We start from the raw sequence: 21,982 nt of genomic DNA on the forward strand, positions 1-21,982 counted from the left end.
CAAAATAATGGGTATTTTAAGACCAAAAATCAAGGAAACCATATCTCATGATGAATAATAGTCATTTATATTTAATACATTTAGGTAATAGAAAAATATACTCCACCATCCTTATTTCATGATATACCACTGAAAATTTGCAGCAGGTGTTTAGAAATGACTGCTAGCCATATAGCAAGCTCCCTGGATAGCTAAGATTTGGTCTTCTGGGGAAAAAATAACATAAAAGAGGCCTGGGACAGGGTAATAAAGCACCTTCCCAAGAAGTCAAGAGTCAGCCTTTCCTCATCAGAAACAGTGGAAGGGAAAAGGATGTTAGAGCCAGGAGACAACCCAATCCAGACTAAAGAATAGGCACATGATTAGCAGGCTACTCTGAGTGTATGCGTTAGTGGGGGGCTGAGAGTATTACTGAAAACAAGATACCTTTACCACAGTGGCAAGATCCTACACCCTTGGTAGAGGTATGTGAGAACAATACAGTGAAACCAAGCACCAAGGTCAGATAGGGTGAGCCACCCACTCAATGCATACTTAAGAAACACTGTGGGATACATAGTGGCTCATGTATCACAGTGGCTCATGAGGTATACCTACCTCAACAGAAGAAGAGGCAGGTCAAGCTACACTTCAAGCATATCAGACATAAGGGAAAAACAGTTCAGTCGCTCAGTTGTGTCCGACACTCTGCAACCCCATGGACGGCAGCACGCCAGGCCTCCCTGTCCATGCCCAACTTCCGGAGTCCACCCAAACCCATGTCCATTGAGTCAGTGATGCCATCCAACCATCTCATCCTCTGTCGTCCCCTTCTCCTCCTGCCCTCAATCTTTCCCAGCATCAGGGTCTTTTCAAATGACTCAGCTCTTCACATCAGGCGGCCAAAGGATTGGAGTTTCAGCTTCAACATCAGTCCTTTCAATGAACACCCAGAACTGATATCCTTCAGGATGGACTGGTTGGATCTCCTTGCAGTCCAAGGGATTCTCAAGAGTCTTCTCCAGCACCACAGTTCAAAAGCATCAATTCTTCAGCACTCAGCTTTCTTTATAGTCCAACTCTCACATTCATACATGACTACTGGAAAAACCACAGCTCTGAATAGACGGACCTTTGTCAGCAAAGTAATGTCTCTGCTTTTTAATATACTATCTAGTTAGTTTAATATACTAACTTTTCCTTCCAAGGAGTAAGCGTCTTTTAATTTCATGGCTGCAGTCACCATCTGCAGAGATTTTGGAGCCCAAAAAAATAAATTCTGCCGCTGTTTCCACTGTTTCCCCATCTATTTGCCATGAAGTGATGGAATTAGATGCCATGATCTTAGTGCTCTGAATGTTGAGCTTTAAGCCAACTCTTTCACACTCCTCTTTCACTTTCATCAAGAGGATCTTCAGTTCTTCACCTTCTGCCATAAGGGTGGTGTCATCTGCATATCTGAGGTTATTGATATTTCTCCCGGCTATCTTGATTCCAGCTTGTGCTTCATCCAGCCCAGCGTTTCTCATGATGTACTCTGCATATAAGTTAAATAAGCAGGGTGACAATATAAAACCTTGATGTACTCCTTTTCCTATTTTAAACCAGTCTGCTGTTCCATGTCCAGTTCTAACTGTTGCTTCCTGACCTGCATACAGATTTCTCAAAAGGCAGGTCAGGTGGTCTGGTATTCCCATCTCTTTCAGAATTTTCCACAGTTTATTGTGATCCACACAGTCAAAGGCTTTGGCATATTCAATAAAACAGAAATAGATGTTTTTCTGGAACTCTCTTGCTTTTTCGATGCTTCAAGGGAAAAACAGTGGGGTTAAAAAAAAACTTGTTTATCTGAGAAGTAAACCTGAGATTTTAAATATAACTTTAAAACAAACATTGAAAAAGGATTGTATGATCTTTAGCCTTACTAAAAATGTTAGCTATGATCTAACCACTGGAGGGCAGGGAATACCTATTAAATGAAAGGAAAAGGATGTATTGAAATACAGAATATAAAGATTATTCAAGCAAGCTGAATACAGTACATTATCCAAATTATCTATATATAGATTGTAGAGATTACACAGAGCTGATATTTTTAATTCCAGGATTATTTCCACCCAACATTCTCTAAATAAGAATATAATCAGTTAAGAAATATGGGTTAAGCACCAACTATGTGCAAGGCACTGAACCAGGGATAGAAGAATGAATAAAAATAAGTCCCCTTGAGTTCTAGATGAAAAGACAGGATAATAATATTGCAAAGTTATTGTTGGCAGTTTGGAAAAATCCTTCTAGGAACACCATAGGAATGCACACAGTCTAGGGATTCTAAAAGGTTACAAAGAAGAGAGGACTTTTGAGCTGGTTCCTGAAGGAAAAATAAAATTAATGGGAGAGAAAAGAAAAACAATGAAGGCAGTAGCCATATAGTAAGTTCAGTTCAGTCGCTCAGTTGTGTCCAACTCTTTGCGACCCCACGAATCACAGCACGCCAGGCCTCCCTGTCCATCACCAACTCCCGGAGTTCACTCAAACTCATTCCATTGAGTCGGTGATGCCATCCAGCCATCTCATTCTCTGTCGTTCCCTTCTCCTCCCGCCCCCAATCCTTCCCATCATCAGAGTCTTTTCCAGTGAGTCAACTCGTCGCATGAGGTAGCCAAAGTATTGCAGTTTCAGCTTCAACATCAGTCCTTCTAATGAACACCCAGGACTGATCTCCTTTAGAATGGACTGGTTGGATCTCCTTGCAGTCCAAGGGACTCTAAAGAGTCTTCTCCAGCACCACAGTTCAAAAGTATCAATTCTTCGGCGATCAGCTTTCTTCACAGTCCAACTCTCACATCCATACATGACCACTGGAAAAACCATAGCCTTGACTAGACGGACCTTGGTTGGCAAAGTAATGTCTCTGCTTTTTAATATACTATCTAGGTTGGTCATAACTTTCCTTCCAAGGAATATAGTCAGTAAAGAGAACTACAATAAACTATTCACAATTTGGAGACAGGGATGTCCTTATAAAATAATGAAGTAAAGATCAATGCAACAAGTACAATTAGTACCATGTAGAAGTGGACGGGGGAGCCTGGTGGGCTGCAGTCCATGGGGTCGCTGAGAGTTGGACATGACTGAGCGACTTCACTTTCACTTTTTACTTTCATGCACTGGAAGAGGAAATGGCAACCCACTCTGGTGTTCTTGCCTGGAGAGTCCCAGGAACAACGGAGCCTGGTGGGCTGCCATCTATGGGGTCGCACAGAGTCGGACACGACTGAAGCGACTTAGCAGCAGCAGCAGAAGTAACCTACCCTAAGAAATGGGATTGGACACTGGGGAAATATTTATCCAGTCTATAACTCCACGATGCTCATGATTCACTCATTCAAACATTAGATCCCTACTCTGCACTGTCAAACATTTATCAGAGGTGTACAAAAGAAAAACTAGAGAAGCACAGGGAATTTTAAACTCTCACTGAAGTATCACGGAAGACTTAGCATTAAATAAAGGATGTCTAGAAGTTGACAAAGCAAAGGAGGAAAGGTATCCTAATTAGAAAATAGCTTGTGCAAAGGTTCCTGACTTAAGATAGAATTCATTAACTCCTCCAGTCAAACATTTTTTGTGCACTTACCACATACAGATCACAAAAACAAGACATGATTTCAGCTCTTAAGAGCTTGCAATCAATCATCAGACAACCAATTATCAAAATCAATAATGACAGCAAAAAATAAAGCTATTGTTTTATGGCTTTCTGTCCAGGGAGAAAAAAGAAGCACAAATAAAGGGCAGCTAAATCAGACTAAATCAAAGCTATGGTTTTTCCAGTAGTCATGTATGGATGTAAGAGTTGGACCGTAAAGAAGGCTGAGTGCAGAAGAATTATGCTTTTGAATTGTGGTGCTGGAGAAGACCCTTGAGAGTTCCCTGGACTGCAAGGATATCAAACCAGTCAATCCTAAAGGAAATCAGTCCTGAATATTTCATCGGAAGGACTGATGTTGAAGCTGAAACTCCAATTCTTTGGCCACCTGATGAGAAGAGCTGACTCACTGGAAAAGACCCTGATACTTGGAAAAGTTGAGGACAGGAGAGAAGGGGCCAACAGAGGATGAGATGGCTGGATGGCATCATCGACTCAATGGACAGGGAGATAGTTAAAGACAGGGAAACCTGGCATGCTGCCATCCATAGGGTTGCAAAGAGTCAAAGTAACTGAACAACAACAAAATCAGACAAAGGAGATTAGAAAAGAACTCCCAGAGAAAGTGAATAACGAGTAGAAATTAGCAAGGTATGGAAGAGCATAGTGGGTACAGAAGAGTAGCACTTCAGACAGAAAGCAACCTGTGTAAAGACAGAAAGAAGAGGGAACACATATCGGGGGCACAAGTATTGCAATATGGCTACAATTTAAAATGTCTGTGATCTATGGAGAAGTGTAATTATAGGTCTAGAAAAGGCAAAGGGGCCATATTTTACATTATCCAGCAAATAAGAGGTGGAAATTAATCTCATAAAAAGAAGAGACAAAAATGTACAATGTGAGATTCTGCCTGTTGCTATTCAATGTTAAAATGCTCTATTAAGGAAACTGAGAACCTAAAAAAAAAAGTCATTCAAGGGATTATAAGAAGATATAAGAAATACTCAAATTCACATGTTTTAAGAAAACTACTTCTGGCCACTGGTTAAGACCATGTGGAAGATGACAAGACTAGAAGCTAATCAGACTTCTCTCCATATACACCGACATACTTGCTCACATCAGAAACTCAATTCATGACACTTGCCTCTTCCTTACCTGCCCAAAGGTCTAGCCAATCACCAAATTTTCCTGTTGTTTCAACATCCCAGACTTACTGACCATGATATGATCTCAAAAAGCACCACATAACTGCCCTTAACTAGAACTTACCACAGTTCTAATTTTTATATTTTATATTACCAGTGCATACTCTTTAAGTCAAAACAAGAAGATAAAACTGAGCTTCAAATATCATACTTTTAAGATACAATGAAGTGCAGATAATTTTGTTACCAAACTAGATTGACAAAGCATTAGGTTGATTATGCAATGATACTACAGCTGTGCTGAAAGAATACAAACTACATCAACAGTATCAGAATAAGCAGTCATCACAGTATTTCCAACTCATGGGAAAACACAATCAGAAAAATTAGAAAACTTAAAAAGAGTATCTCTTCACAGCTGAATTTCTTCACAAAAATAAAAATGATGATGAAACCAAAATAAGCTTGTGAGTGGCTCATTTGTTAGCCACAAGGAAAGCCTTTTCAATGGTGAGTTAATTAAATCAACTTATAAGTATAGCAGTCAAAGAAATGTGTCTAGAGAAAATAAATTTGAGATTATAAACCTTTTGGCAAAAATAGTAGTTCAAGGAGCTGAAGACATTTGTTTTCAACATCAACAAAAAACTATTTCATTTCATTCATTAATTAAAAAACAACCATACAATATCAAGGCAAATGATTTTGAGTACTTTCCTTGGCTTCTGATGAGTCAGATAATTAGCCTGTATGAATAATCTGCATATAGGCAAGAATATTTTCAAAGAAACTTCCCAAACACTAATTTAGTGCAACCTGAAGTAGAATCTGCTAGAAAGCATTACAACCGATAGGGTAAAAATACACGTGGGCAGAAAAGGGCTTAATTGGACAAATTTACAAAGTTTATGAAAATTTAGGAAGTTTAAAGCCTACAGTTATTCACTGCATTATTCATCAGAAGGTACTTTGCATCTATCTTATTTTACTCAACTAGTAGTGTCAGTGATTAACTTCCCTCTCGTGGACTTTACTATCCTTGATTTCATGAATTTCTGTCAGAAACAGAAGATGAATATCCTGATTTGCCCTACCACTAAGTAGTAGGCTTAGCAGTGGTAAAATTTTACTGTAATTTTCTGAGCTAAAATTTTTGTGAATAAGAAGAACTTCCCTAAACAACTATTAATGAACAGTGAATAGCCTTGTAAATTACCTTTTCCTACAGACTTGATATGGGCTTCCCAGGTGGTGCAGTGATAAAAGAATCTGCTTGCAATTAGGAGACACAACAGATGTGGGTTCAATCCCTGGGTCAGGAAGATCCACTGGAGAAGGAAATGGCAACCCACTCTGGTATTCTTGCCTGGGAAAGCCCATGGACAGAGAAACCTGGCGGGATACAGTCCATGGGCCCACAGAGTCGTACATCATTGAGCAACTACACACGCACGCATGCACAGACTTGATAATGGAAGTTCCTCAAATAATTTAAAAAAACAGAACTTCCATATGACCCAGCAACTCCACTCCTGGGGATATATCCAAAAAAAAAACACTAATTCAAAAAGATAACACACACCCCCATGTTCACAGCAGCATTATTAACAATTGCCAAAATATGGAATGAATGGATAAAGAAGATATATCTCCACACAAACACACACATACATACATGCTGAAAAAGTTATGTATACACACACACACACACACACAGAATACTACTCAGCCATAAAAAAAGAATGAAACTTTGCCATTTACAACAATATTGATGGACTTGGAGAGGATTATGCTAAGTAAATCAGACACAGAAAGACAAATACTGTATCACTTATATGTGGAATCTAAAAAATAAAACTAGTGAATATAACAACAACAACAACAAAAAAAACCAGTCTCATAGATAGAGCACAAACTAGTGCTTATCTATGGGAAGGAATAAAGTCGGGGTTGAGAATTAAGAGGTACAAACTACTATGGATAAAATAATTGAACTACAAGGATATATTGTATAGCACAAAGAATAAAGTCAATATTTTATGATAACTATAAATGGAATATAAAGATTTTCTCACAGTTCTCTCTTCTCACTGTAATCTGTATCTCCACAGAGGCAGAAGTGATTGCCATTCACTTGCCTTTCTACTGAAGCTTCCAGGTCATGATCACCCTCCTTCATGGCCCCACATTCAAGATATATCTTCTCCTCATCACTAGTATCTTCTGATCCCTTAGTCATACCTTCCTCCTTCACTGAAAACGTAGGAGCCCAGTTCCAAGTAATCTTCTCTACTAAGTTTCCTATTACAATTTTGAGAGATTTCAGTGTCCATGAAGATTACCCACCCAATTAATGTCCATTAGAATGCACAGACCTCTTCAGTTCCAAGGATTCTTAGCTCAACTCTATTTTAAGCATCTATTATTCTTCGGCTCTTTACTCTGAATCACACCATCATTTGAAACTGCTCTCCCTCGATTACTCCAAGAACTCACAAAAATCTTACTCTGACTTTACTTACTCTATTTAATTTACTTATTTTACAGAAACCTCTTGTCCTTCAAATCCCGATTCCTCCCAACCCAGAGCCTATGGTTGGACGTTTAAATATCTTAGCAGCAACTTCAGATTTGTACTCCATTCTCTGAACCTGACCACAACACCACAGCTCCAGGTCCACAAACTCTTGCTCCTTCCCCTTTTCCTCTCTCTATCCTCTTCTTCCCCACCTCCTTTATCACCTGCCATTTACTTTTCCACCAACTGTGAGGGGGATTCCACCCTCAGCCCCCTACTGAAACTGCTTTTACGGTCACCATATCTTCTTAGTCATCAAATGAATATCTGTCCTGTCTTTATTTTTTTTTATACCAATGTACTGTATTTGACACTGTTACTGTCTCCCTCCTGAATTTTTCTACTCATTAACCCACTGGTCAGCACACAGCAGACACTCAAATATATTTGAATAAATGCATAAGGGTACAAAATGAAACAACATCATGGACTTCTCTAGAGAGAATGAGTATGAGTCAATAGCCCATGAAATATTCATGGTAATTAACCAAAATTCAAGGACCAAATTAGGCTAAGCAGCATGTATCAGTAACGGAACAATTAGTTCAATTACATGATTTTCTCCAGTTGTCCTCAACACCAGAAATCATAAACAGAAAACTAGGACTGATGATAAGCAAGGGCAAAGTAATGAAAATTCTAAAAGAATCTAGAATCTTTTTTGTATTTTTTACTAGGTACCATATGATAAACGAGTTGACTCACTGGAAAAGACTCTGATGCTGGGAAGGATTGGGGGCGGGAGGAGAAGGGGACGACAGAGAATGAGATGGCTGGATGGCATCACCGACTCGATGGACATGAGTTTGAGTGAACTCCGGGAGTTGGTGATGGACAGGGAGGCCTGGCGTGCTGTGATTCACAGGGTCACAATGAGTCAGACACAACTGAGCGACTGAACTGAACTGAACTGATATGATAAACTCCCTATACATGATTTTAAAAAAAACTATTCCTATGTGTCATGAGGACACATGAAAAAGAGCTAAACATTCATCAGTCTGCAGCACTAAATGACTAAAAATTCATAAATAAACTTGAAGTTTAGTTTTTCAAAAGTTATGAGACGTGAACTAGCTGAAGATACACATGAGAATGTAGAATAACTGCCATCTCAAGCCAAACTCGGAGAAGGCAATGGCAAGCCACTCCAGTACTCTTGCCTAGAAAATCCCATGGATGGAGGAGCCTGGTAGGCTGCAGTCCATGGGATCGCTATGAGTCGGACATGACTGAGCGACTTCACTTTCACTTTTCACTTTCACACATTGGAGAAGGAAATGGCAACCGACTCCAGTGTTCTTGCCTGGAGAATCCCAGGGACGGGGGAGCCTGGTAGGCTGCCGTCTATGGGGTCGCACAGAGTCGGACACGACTGAAGTGACTTAGCAGCAGCAGCAGCAAGCCAAACTTAAACCACAGAAAATTCACTTTGTTTCTAAGCAGATTTCTTCCCACACATTTTCCCTTAATTATTCCCACCGTCAGCATTTTAAATAATTTCAGGTGCTAATGTCAGCAGCAGTACTTAATAAAACGCCTTCCTGATTTATATTTGGAAAGGTTTCTTTACAAGATAAAGACACAGGGACCAAACATTATGGTCCAAACACACCAGAATCCTCTATGCCTTCTTGCTATCTGGATTATTTTGATATAGTAAACTACATAGTCTATATAAAGCAAATGGCTTTCTCCAACATTTGACTGCTAACAATAGGCTACAGATTTGTATAGCATTTTAAGTTTCTAAAGCATTTTAACATATACTCATTTCATTTTTACCTCACACCAAGTCTATGAAACAGGCAAAGTAAGCATTTATGCCCTTTTACATCATGAAAAGCCTAGGCTGTTCTCCTTATAAATCCCATAGCTAAAAAGCGACAATCCGGCACCATCACCTACAAATTTTCTCCTCTCTCTCCTATTCCTTTGTCCTCAACCATTCTTATCTCCTTCCTATTCATCATAAAGGAAAATGGATTTCTTCTTTCTAAAACTAATCCCCACTGAAACTCTTAAGACTAAAACCGCCAACCTCCTGTAGAATCTTCAGTTAACTCCTTTTTCTCTCACCCATAATATCTGCCTTTCCTCTAACTCCATCTCCTCATTCTATAATTATGTTCAAGTCTTCCCTTCTTAAAAAACAAAGCATCTTTTTTCTCTCAACTATTTGTCCCACAAGCTGTGACCCACTTTCCCTCCATACTTTCACTGATAAACATTTAGAGTCTACAACTGAAGGCACTTGTACTACACTTTCATCACTCCACTAAAACGTTTCTTATTAAAGGTCACCAAATGCGATTCCCTGTTGGCTCAGCTAGTAAAGAATCTGCCTGCAATGTGGGAGACCTGGGTTCAACCCCTGGGTTGGGAAGATCCCCTGGAGAAGGGAAAGGCTACCCACTCCAGTATTCTGGCCTGGAGAATTCCATGGACTAAGTCCGTGGGGTCGCAGAGAGTCGGACACGACTGAGTGACTTAAACTGACGAAAACTAATGAATTCCTAATGGCAGAAGCGTGGCCAAGAGGAGCTACCCCACGCCCAAGGTCAGGGCGGTGGCCGAGAGGAGCTGTCCCACATCCAAGAGGCGGTGGCTGCACGGGGACAGAAATGCCGAGAGGAGCTACTCCACGTTCAAGGTCAGGAGGGGTGGCCTTGAGGAGATACCCGTCGTCCAAGGTAAGGTACAGCGGTTGCACTTTGCTGGAGCAGCTGTGAAGAGATTTTCCACAACCAAGGTAAGAGAAACCCAAATAAGACGGTAGGTATTGCAAGGGGGCATCAGAGGGCAGACACACTAAAATCATAATCACAGAAAACTAGTTGATCTGATCATATGGACCACAGCCCTGTCTAACTCAATGAAACTAAGCCATGCCATGTGGGGCCACCTAAGACGGATGGGTCATGGTGGAGAGGTCTGACAGAATGTGGTCCACTGGAGAAGGGAATGGCAAACCACTTCAATATACTTGCCTTGAGAACCCCATGAACAGTATCAAAAGGCAAAATGATAGGATACGGAATGAGGAATTCCCCAGGTCGGTAGGTGCCCAGTATGCTACTGGAGATCAGTAGAGAAATAACTCCAGAAAGAATAAAGGGATGGAGCCAAAGCGAAACAAATAGCCAGTTGTGGATGTGACTGGTGATAGAAGCAAGGTCCGATGCTGTAAGAGCAATATTGCAAAGGAACCTGGAATGTTAGGTCCATGCTGCTGCTGCTGCGTCACTTCAGTAGTGTCCGACTCTGTGTGACCCCATAAACAGAAGCCCACCAGGGTCCCCTGTCCCTGGGATTCTCCAGGCAAGAACACTGGAGTGGGTTGCCATTTCCGTTAGGTCCATGAATCAAGGCAAATTGGAAGTGGTCAAACAGGAGATGACAAGAGTGAGCGTCGAATTCTAGGAATCAGTGAAATAAAATGGACTGGAATGGGTGAATTTAACTCAGATGACCATTATATCTACTACTGTGGGCAGGAATCCCTTAGAAGAAATGGAGTAGCCATCATGGTCAACAGAAGAACCAGAAATGCAGTACTTGGACGCAATCTCAAAAACAACAGAATGATCTCCATTCATTTCCAAGGCAAACCATTCAATATTACAGTAATCCAAGTCTATGCCCCAACCAGTAATGCTGAAGAAGCCGAAGTTGAATGGTTCTATGAAGACCTACAAGACCTTTTAGAACTAACACCCAAAACAGATGTCCTTTTCATTATAGGGGACTGGAATGCAAAAGTAGGAAGTCAAGAAACACCTGGAGTAACAGGCAAATTTGGCCTTGGAGCACGAAATGAAGCAGAGTTTTGTCAAGAGAACGCACTGGTCATAGCAAACACCCTCTTCCAACAACACAAGAGAAGACTCTACACATGGACATCACCAGATGGTCAACACCGAAATCAGACTGATTATATTCTTTGCAGCCGAAGATGGAGAAGCTCTATACAGTTAGCAAAAACAAGACCAGGAGCTGACTGTGGCTCAGATCATGAACTCCTTATTGCCAAATGCAGACTGAAATTGAAGAAAGTAGGGAAAACCTCTAGACCATTCAGATATGACCTAAATCAAATCCCTTATGATTATACAGTGGAAGTGAGAAATAGATTTAAGGGACTAGATCTGATAGATAGAGTGCCTGATGAACTATGGACGGAGGTTCGTGACATTGTACAGGAGACAGGGACCAGGACCATCCCCATGGAAAAGAAATGCAAAAAAGCAAAATGGCTGTCTGAGGAGGCCTTACAAATAGCTGTGAAAAGAAGAGAAGCGAAAAGCAAAGGAGAAAAGGAAAGATATAAGCATCTGAATGCAGAGTTCCAAAGAATAGCAAGGAGAGATAAGAAAGCCTTCCTCAGTGATCAATGCAAAGAAATAGAGGAAAACAACAGAATAGGAAAAACAAGAGATCTTTTCAAGAAAATTAGAGATATCAAGGGAACATTTCATGCAAAGATGGGCTCGATAAAGGACAGAAATGGTATGGACCTAACAGAAGCAGAAGATATTAAGAAGAGGTGGCAAGAATACACAGAAGAACTGTACAAAAAAGATCTTCAGGACCAAGATAGTCACGATAACGTGATCAGTGACCTAGAATCAGACATCTTGGAATGTGAAGTCAAGTGGGCCTTAGAAAGCATCACTACGAACAAAGCTAGTGGAGGGGATGGAATTCCAATTGAGCTATTTCAAATCCTGAAAGATGATGCTGTGAAAGTGCTCCACTCAATATGCCAGCAAATTTGGAAAACTCAGCAGTGGCCACAGAACTGGAGAAGGTCAGTCTTCATTCCAATCCCAAAGAAAGGCAATGCCAAAGAATGCTCAAACTACCACACAATTGCACTCATCTCACACGCTAGTAAAGTCATGCTCAAAATTCTTCAAGCCAGGCTTCAGCAACATGTGAACCGTGAACTTCCAGATGTTCAAGCAGGTTTTAGAAAAGGCAGAGGCACCAGAGATCAAATTGCCAACATCCGCTGGATCATGGAGAAAGCAAGAGAGTTCCAGAAAAACATCTATTTCTGCTTCATTGACTATGCCAAAGCCTTTGACTGTGTGGATCACAATAAACTGTGGAACATTCTGAAAGAGATGGGAATACCAGACCACCTGACCTGCCTCTTGAGAAACCTGTATGCAGGTCAGGAAGCAACAGTCAGAATTGTACATGGAACAACAGACTGGTTCCAAATAGGAAAAGGAGTACGTCAAGGTTGTATATTGTTACTCTGCTTATTTAACTTACATGCAGAGTACATCATGAGGAACGCTGAGCTGGATGAAGCACAAGCTGGAATCAAGATTGGCGGGAGAAGTATCAATAACCTCAGGTATGCAGATGACACCACCCTTATGGCAGAAAGTGAAGAGGAATTAAAAAGCCTCTTGATGAAAGTGAAAGAGGAGAGTGAAAAGGTAGGCTTGAAGCTCAACATTCAGAAAACAAAGATCATGGCATCTGGTCCCATCACTTCATGGGAAATAGATAGGGAAACAGTGGAAACAGTGTCAGACTTTATTTTTTGGGGCTCCAAAATCACTGCAAATGCTGATTACAGCCAGGAAATTAAAAGACGCTTACTCCTTGGAAGGAAAGTTATGACCCACCTAGATAGTATATTAAAAAGCAGAGACATTACTTTGCCAACAAAGGTCCGTCTAGTCAAGGCTATGGTTTTTCCCGTGGTCATGTATGGATGTGAGGGTTGGACTGTGAAGAAAGTTTTGCACCGAAGAATTGATGCTTTTGAACTGCGGTGTTGGAGACGACTCTTGAGAGTCCCTTGCACTGCAAGGAGATCCAACCTAAAGGAGATCAATTGATTCTAAAGGAGATCAATCCTGGATGTTCATTGGAAGGACTGATGCTAAAGCTGAAACTCCAATACTTTGGCCACCTCATGCGACGAGTTGACTCACTGGAAAAAGAGTCTGATGCTGGGAGGGATTGGGGGTGGGAGGAGACGGGGACGACAGAGAATGAGATGGCTGGATGGCATGACCGACTCGATGGACATGAGTTTGAGTGAACTCCGGGAGTTGGTGATGGACAGGGAGGCCTGGCGTGCTGTAATTCATGGGGTCGCAAAGAGTCGGACACGACTGAGTGACTGAACTGAACTGAAACTCAATAACCACTCTTCAGTTCTTATCCTTCAGTTTTTGGCCTTTGTCCTAAGGTATCTGACACCACTGACCACTTAACCCTTCCTAAAACTTGCTTCACCCATGGGCTCTACTATGTCTCCCTCTCCTCTCCTTATTCTTCTACCACTGACTTCCTTCTTAGTCTCCTTTACTTAATTCTCATCTTTTGCAAATTACCTACATGTTGATCCTCTGCAGCGTTCCCCCTCTCCTTTCATCTCTTCAGCTAAACACACTTTGTGAGGTCTCTTCCATTCCCAAGCCCTAAGGAACGAACCATATGCCTATGATTTCCTAAACTCTATGGTCTCTACATACTCTTTCATTCTTTTTGGAAGAAGCTAGAACAAAACAAAAGTGATATCAAATCTCTGGGCAGGAAGGAGGAAAACAGGAAAGTGGGATAATTTTCTAAGCTTAAAAACAAATCATAATGAAAATATAGGACTGACTGCATAAAAAATTTAAAGTTCTGTAGACTAAGACAAATGACATAGAAAGTAGATAAAATACACATATACATCTATTAATTATAGGCATACCTATAAATATATAACTTGATAGATACATGGAAGAATCAGGAAATTTACTAAAGAAGAAAGTGAACTATCACTTAAAACCACTGAAAATGTTCAACGTTACTGGCAATTTAGGAAGTTCAATTCAGACCTATTATTTTTTTAAATAATGAGGCAATCCATCTATCTTTCATAAGATTTAAAACTGTCCTTGAGCCTCCCCAAATTAAGAATTTCCATTCTTGATACATTTCTATACATGCTCTAAGACTATCAGCTTTTTTTTTTTTCCCCAGTTTGATAACATTATCAGCAGAGTTCTCATCTACATTAACTGCAGATTTTTTAAAGTAGTGACAGGTAACCAATATATAGAGCTTGTATGATGAATCTTCATTCTCATTACATTTTCTGGACAAATGCCCATAGATACGGTATTCAACACTCCTTATTCCTTTCGCCCACATCGCTCTGGTGAACCTGGTGTCAAAGAACACATCTAGAGTTTCCATCTCTTATGAACAATTTCTGGATTTCTCTTTTTTCCTTTTACAGCCAGGTCATGCAGCATGCGGGATCTTATCTTAGTTCCCTTATCCAGATCCAACCTGTGCCCCCTACATTGGAAGTGGGGAGTCTTATCCACTGGATGACCAGGGAAGTCCCAGGGCACTCTTCTTGAACCTCACTCCATAGATGTGAATGGCAATGATTTATTCTCTGGACACTACTAGCTAATGGCAGAATGGCCCTTCTCACCACCCTTCTCTGCAGAAGCCATTCTGCCGGGTCCAGGTTGGAAAGTAAGAACATGAGGTACTGCTGCATTGACTTTTTTAAACAAGGCTTTCCTGGTTGCTCAGATGGTAAAGAATCTGCCTCTAATGCAGGAGACCTGGGTTTGATCCTGGGTTGAGAAGATCCCCTGGAGAAGGAAATGTCTACCCACTTCAGTATTCTTGCCTGGAGAATTCCAAGGACAGAGAAGCCTGGAGGGCTACAGTCCAGCAAAAAGTCAGACACAACTGAGTGACTATTTTTATTTTAATAATATATTCTTAATAGTCTATGTGGCAGTTACCCCTGCCACATTTCAGGTACTCTTCTAAATGGTGCTAGAGGACACAGCAATGAACAAAATAAATAAAAATCAATGTCTGCCTGAAGCTTACATAGGATTTTAGTCTGGGGGTAAGGGAAAGAGAAAAATTAAACAAGTAAATATATAATATGCTATATGATGACTAAGTGCTATGGAAATAATACAGAAAAGATACTAGTAGAATTGGGAAGGGTTACAAGTTTTAACAGCATGGTTAAGAGGTCAATGAAAAGGTAGCATTTAAGTAAGACTTTGAGGTGATGCATTTCACCTAAAATCCTACTCAATATGTCAGCAAATTTGGAAAACTCAGCAGTGGCCATAGAACTGGAAAAGGTCAGTTTTCATTCTAATACCAAAGAAAGGCGATGTCAAAGCATGGTCAAACTACCACACAATGGCACTCGTTTCACATAAGCGCAAAGTAATGCTCAAAAATCCTTCAAGCAGTACTTGACCTGAGAACTTCCAGGTGTGCAAGCTGGGTTTAGAAAAGTCAGAGGAACCAGAGTTCAAACTGCTAACATTCCTTGGCAGAGAAAGCAACGAGAATTCAAAAAAACATCTACTTCTGCTTTACTGACTACGCTAAAGCCTTTGACAGTGTGGATCACAACAAACTACGGAAAATTCTTAAAGAGATGGGAATACCAGACTACCTTACCTGCTTCCTGAGAAACCTGTATGCAGGTCAAAAAGCAACAGTTAGTACCAAATGTGGAACAACTGACTGGTTCAAAATTGGGAAAGGAGTATGTTAAGACTGTATGTTGTCACCCTGCTTATATAACTTCTATGCAGAGTACATCACATGAAATGCCAGGCTGATTGAATCACAAGCTGGAATCAAGACTGCCAGGAGAAATATCAATAATCTCAGAAATGCAGATGACACCACCCTTATGACAGAAAGCAAAGAACTAAAGAGCCTCTTGATGAAAGTGAAAGAGGAGAGTTAAAACATTGGCTTTAAACTCAACATTCAGAAAACTAAAATCATGGCATCTGGTCCCATCACTTCATAGCAAATAGATGGGAAAACAGGGGAAACAGTGACAGACTTCATTTTTTGGGCTCCAAAATCACTGCAGATGGTGACTGCAGCCATGAAATTAAAAGACGCTTACTCCTTGGAAGAAAAGCTATGACCAATCTAGACAGCATATTAAAAAGGAGAGACATTACTTTGCCAACAAAGATCCATCTAGTCAAAGCTATGGTTTTTCCAGTAGTCATGTATGGATGTGATAGTTGGACTATAAAGAAAGCTGAGTGCTAAAGAATTGATGCTTTTGAACTGTGGTGTTGGAGAAGACTCTTGAGAGTCCCTTGGACTGCAAGAAGACCCAACCAGCCCATCCTAAAGGAAATCAGTCCTGAATATTCATTGGAAGGACTGATGCTGAAGCTGAAACTCCCAATCCTTTGGCCACCTGATGCGAAGAACGGACTCATTTGAAAAGACCCTGATGGTGGGAAATATTGAAGGCGGGAGGAGAAGGGGGACGACAGAGGATGAGATGATGAGATGGTTGGATGGTATCACCAACTCAACAGACGTGAGTTTGGGTAAACTGCAGGAGTTGGTGATGAATAGGGAGGCCTGGTGTGCTGCAGTCCATGGAGTTGCAAAGAGTCAGACACGACTGAGCAACTCAACTGAACTGCTCCTTGGAAGGAAAGCTACAACAAACCGAGACAGAGTATTAAAAAGCAGGAACATCACTTTGCCAATAAAAATCCGGCTAGTCAAAGTGAAAATGAAAGTCACTCAGTTGTGTCTGAATCTTTGTGACCCCATGGACTATATAGTCCATGGAATTCTCTAGGCCAGAATACTGGAGTGGGTAGCCTTTCCCTTCTCCGGGGTACCTTCCCAACCCAGGGATCAAACCCAGGTCTCCAGCATTGCAGGTGGATTCTTTACCAACTGAGCCACAAGAGAAAGCTATGGTTTTTCCAGTAGTCATGTACAGATGTGAGTTGGACCATAAAGAAGGCTGAGCACCTAATAATTGATGCTTTTGAATTGTGATGCTGGAGAAAACTATTGAGAGTCCCTTGGACTGCAAGGAGATCAAACAGGTCAATCCTAAAGGAAATCAACCCTGAATATTCATTAGAAGGACTGATGCTAAAGCTGAAGCTTCACTATCTTGGCCCCTGATGCGAAGAGCTGATTCATTGGAAAAGACCCTGATGCTGGGAAAGATTGAGGGCAAAAGAAGAAGGTCTTCAGATGGGAGCTTTCCCAGGGCATCTGCGGGATAAAGGGATAGCAAGAAGAGACATTAGGACTGAAGAGAAGGGATACAGAGGAACAATAATAGAAAATGAAGTCAGAGAAGTTAATGGGGGAGGAGGAAGAAGATCACTTAATGTCCACCAAAGTCCCTAAGTATCTCCACTCATGTCTGCTGAGTATGCCAAAACCCAAAGTATAACTGTTGTCTGATTCTCAGCCACTTCTATAGCTAATCACATAGGCAATTAAGGAAGCCAAGGCAAGACAACCACAACAAGACCACTATACAACTGCTCACTCCTGGGAGGAGGGTGAGAGCAGACAGGGGAGTTGGAGATTTGGGGGCAGCAGGAGATCAGGGCTCAGTTTTGGGCAGGTCAAGTTTGAAATCCTGTTAGATATCTAACTGGAGAGGTAGGGTAGACAACTGAACATGAGTGTATATGTCAGAGAAAAGGCAAAAGCTAGAGGTATAAATTTGGAAGTCATCAGTGTAAGAGACTAAATGAGACAAGGAAATAGAGTTGGATTTTTGGTTTCTGGCTGTGCCACACGGCTTATAGTATTCAGTTTCCTGACTGAATCCAAGCTATGGCAATAAAAGCCTGGAATCTTAAAGCCACCACGGAACTCCCACAAAGATGTTTTTTAAAAAGCGAATGACCCAGCTATCAGCCCTGGAGTATTCTAACACTGAAAGGTAGGAAGATTAGGAGGAACTAGTAAACACCAGGGAGGAGAGACCCTGATATAGGAAGAGAACTAGGAGAATGTGATGTCCTGGAAGCAAATGGAAAAATGGTTTCAAGAACAGGGAAGTGATCAACTGTGGCAAAGCTGCTGACAGATCATGTGAAATGAGGAATGACCACTAGACTAACAATGTGGAGACAGATGGTCACAAGGTATAATTCTAGAGGACTAATGGGTCAAAAACCTAATTATAGTCAAGAAAAAAAATGATAGGAGATTAACTGTAGGTATGGAGACAAATGAAAATGAAACTGTTAGTCTCTCAGTCCTGTCCTCTATGTGATCCCATGAGAGTTTCACTCTAAACAAGCATTCATTTAGTCAGTGAATGATGAATGAATGCATCCTCTAATCCTGTCAAATGTGCAGAGAATTAGCATACTTTGCCCATGGAAATATTTATAAAACAGTATAATCTCTTTGGAAAAGACCCACTACCCACTCCAATTGGTTTTTTAAATGCATAAGATATACAGATAGATATCTCTAAGGAATTCACCAAAATATTAAAGCACTGGTTATCACAGCATTGCAAGCTTACAGCTGACTTTAACTATCATCTATGTAATATTTCTGTATTCTTCATACGTTCTAAAATGAACATGTGTTGCTTTTATAATCAATAGCTTTTAAATGTTCATAGCCTCTGCCTCAGAAGGATGTATCTTAAGTATTGCTTTTAGGGAAGCAACCTGAAATTTAGAAAAGGTTTTATGCACTAAAATTTTTATCAGCAACCTGTCTGAAACACTCTTTTTTTGGTCGCACCACACAGCTTGCAGGATCTCAGTCCCCCTACCAGTGACTGAACCCAGGCCATGGCAGTGAAAGCCTGAACTCCTAACCACTAGACCACCAGGGAACTCTCTGATGAAGAATTTTTTTTTAAAAGTGAATGTAAAAAATCTCATAAAAGCTAAATTGCATTTAATTACACATTTGATAAGCCACTTTTAGTGAATCCCTGATGGTACAGTGGATGGGAATCCACCTGCCAATGCAGGGGACATAGGTATGATCTCTGGCCCAGGAAGATTCCACATGCCACAGAGTAACTAAGCCTATGAGCTGCAACTACTGAAGCCTGCGCACCTAGAGCCTGAGATCTGCAACGAGAAACCACTGCAATGAGAAGCCAATGGTGGCCGTGCAGCCGATGGGGCAGTGAAGCCACTGCAATCACACCACAACAAACAGTAGCCCCGGCCCACTGCAACTAGAGAAAGTCTGCACACAACAAAATAATTTTTTTTTTTAAATCACTTTCAATGAAAGGAACAGTCCCTGAAATAAGACACAGCGCACTTGCTTCTCCCTGGTTACGATACTTCTACGTGGCAACCTTGTAGGAATAGACTCTTCATGATCCCTGGGAGCTGATGGTCAAGTCCATGCTGCTCCTGGCCCCAAAGCTGAACAAGGACAAACGTCTCTGTGGAGCTGATGAAGTTCTGCGCAGCTGCAGGCCAAGGACAAATAGGGCTGCAACACCATCTGCCTGGGCAAAATCAGCTCCTACTTCAATACCAGCACAAGACACAGGGGCCTCACCTCTGCCTCTAGGTGGCCACTAAGGACCTATTTGCACCATCTCAGGTCACAGATGTTTTGGGCTTCACTCCCACCCATAACTTTCACTCAAATGAACAAATAAGCCCACAAGATCCTTCCTGCCTGTGCTCTGCAGCCTCACTGTGGATTCTGAGAAATCCACGCAGGACGAGGCCTTCAAGGCCATTCAAAGCTCCCTGTCCAAACTGGAGTCTGTCAGAGGACCCCACACAGCTGGCCAAAGTGGACTTCTCACGTAGCCAGCTGGGCAGGCTGGGCCATGACAGGGGTCGCGTTGCTCACTTCCACGCTGATCTATGCACACCCCATGGCTTAGCCAAGACCAACCTCCCCCAGAGACCTGTGTCTGAGGCACATCCTGCCCCAGACCCCACCCCATCCCTGCCATACCCACGACCTCAGGCCACTGGGAGACACAAAAGAGGAGGGCAAGGATACAGAAGAGGACAGCAGTGCTGTTGAAAGACGGGAGGACGAAGCCCGGGGCAGCTTAGAGTAGGAGGTCAAATGTGTGTCAACCAAGCAAGACTACTATAGTACTAAGGGCCAAGACACCTGGTCTGGGCAGAGCAACAATCCAGCCACAAATCCCCAGAGTCAGACCGGAACAGTTGGGAAGCTGAGGGCTCATGGGAGCCAAGTTGGCAGGAGCACATCTCCCAGAGCTGTCCCCTGAGGATGCACAGCTGGCCAGTGAGTATAACTGGGGTGGACCAGAGCTTAGAGACAAAGGTGATCCCTTTGCTGCCCTGTCAGCACATCAAGAGGCTGGTGCCCAGCCAAGACCAGACTCTTGGTATTGATGACAACTGGGAGGACCTAGAGAGCCGATAGGCAAAGACTGAGCTAGCCTAGAAGAATCACAAGGAGTATCAGCAGGAGGTGGAGATCAACCACACTGAGAAAAAGGTGGCAAAGGACCTCATGAAGCTGGACTGAACCCCTGGGATAGGCACTTCTCAGTTACAGACAGCAGGCCCCAGAGATGTATGTATTGTACAAGCCATGTGAGCCAGGCTGGCCTGGCCAAACACATCTCACATGTATATAATCAGAGCCACAGTAAATTCTATCTTAAGGACAGAAGGAGGGAGGGAGGGAGGAGTATATGACAAGGTTCCCAACCTCAAGGAACTTACTTTCTAATAGAGATATGAACTGAATACATGGTAAAAACTAAAGAACCACAGATAACATAGATGAAGTATTAAACCAAACGTAGACATTTAATATTGTAGGAGTTCAGAGACATGGAAAACAACAAAGACTGGCTGGAACCAACAGGAAGTCCTATGAGTACAGTTCTTGAGAAAACATTTTCCTCACCCTGGGATGACTAATGAAAGTAAGACTCCTCTGAGCAATCATCAACAAAAATCACCTTACTAGACTACTATATGTGAAACAGGTATGGTCCTTGTCTCGAAGTGTTTACAATCAAAGAAGACACAGAACAAATGCCAATTAAAACATTATAATTCATCACCAGGGGCCTTCAAGAATGATGGTAATAATAATTCTTTGTTGATTTAGGTGCTACATCAAGGGTACATTCATTTTGTAAAAATTCAACAGTTCTGCATTTATGATATGTGCATTTTTCTATATATATGTTACCCCACAGGTTTAAAAGTAAAAAAAGGATTACAGTTCCAGTCCTAACCATTTTCATAGGATGCAGTTATGCATTTCCCATTGCCAACTGGACAATACCATCTGGATGTCTTGTCCCCACCTCAGACTCCATCTTGCCTTCAAAATCCAAAGTCCCTCCAGATTTTTATATTTCAATGAATGGTAGATATTTAAGCTGAAAATCTTGGACGTACAAAGTGTGAAAGTGTTAGCTGCTCAATCGTGCCTAACTCTTTGCGACCCTATGTACTATAGCCCAGCAAGCTCCTCTGTCCATGGAATTCTCCAGGCAAAAATACTGGAGTGGGTTGCCATTGCTTTCTCCAGGGGATCTTCCCAACCCAGGGATCAAACCCAGGTTTCCTGCATTGGAGGCAGATTCTTTACCATCTGAGCAACCAGGGAAGCTCTGATAAAGGAAAAGCAAGGAAGCTAAGGAAATGGAGCAGAGAGTGGGATAAAAGTGGTAAAAGATGAAGTCAGAGAACTAAGAGGGGATCAGATCATATAGAACCTTATAGGCCACTGTAAAGATTTTATTCTGCCAAAAAAAAAAAGGAAGCCGCTGTAGAGTTCCAAGCATGACATGACCTGACTTTAACAGCATCTCTG

The 21,982-nt window shown here is 41.6% G+C and overlaps 1 protein-coding gene and 1 pseudogene across 2 annotated transcripts in view; one reads left to right on the forward strand and one right to left on the reverse strand.

Annotated features, from left to right (window-relative positions):
• MGA (MAX dimerization protein MGA) overlaps positions 1–21,982 on the reverse strand; it is a 151,486-nt gene that overhangs the window by 105,372 nt on the left and 24,132 nt on the right. The gene's annotated exons all lie outside the window — the stretch shown is intronic.
• Positions 19,543–20,674, forward strand: LOC129563346 (N-terminal kinase-like protein pseudogene; annotated as a pseudogene).

Source organism: Moschus berezovskii, chromosome 9, assembly GCF_049115385.1.
Source record: "Moschus berezovskii isolate FMDL1 chromosome 9, NW_MosBer_1.0, whole genome shotgun sequence".
Classification (NCBI taxonomy): domain Eukaryota; kingdom Metazoa; phylum Chordata; class Mammalia; order Artiodactyla; family Moschidae; genus Moschus; species Moschus berezovskii.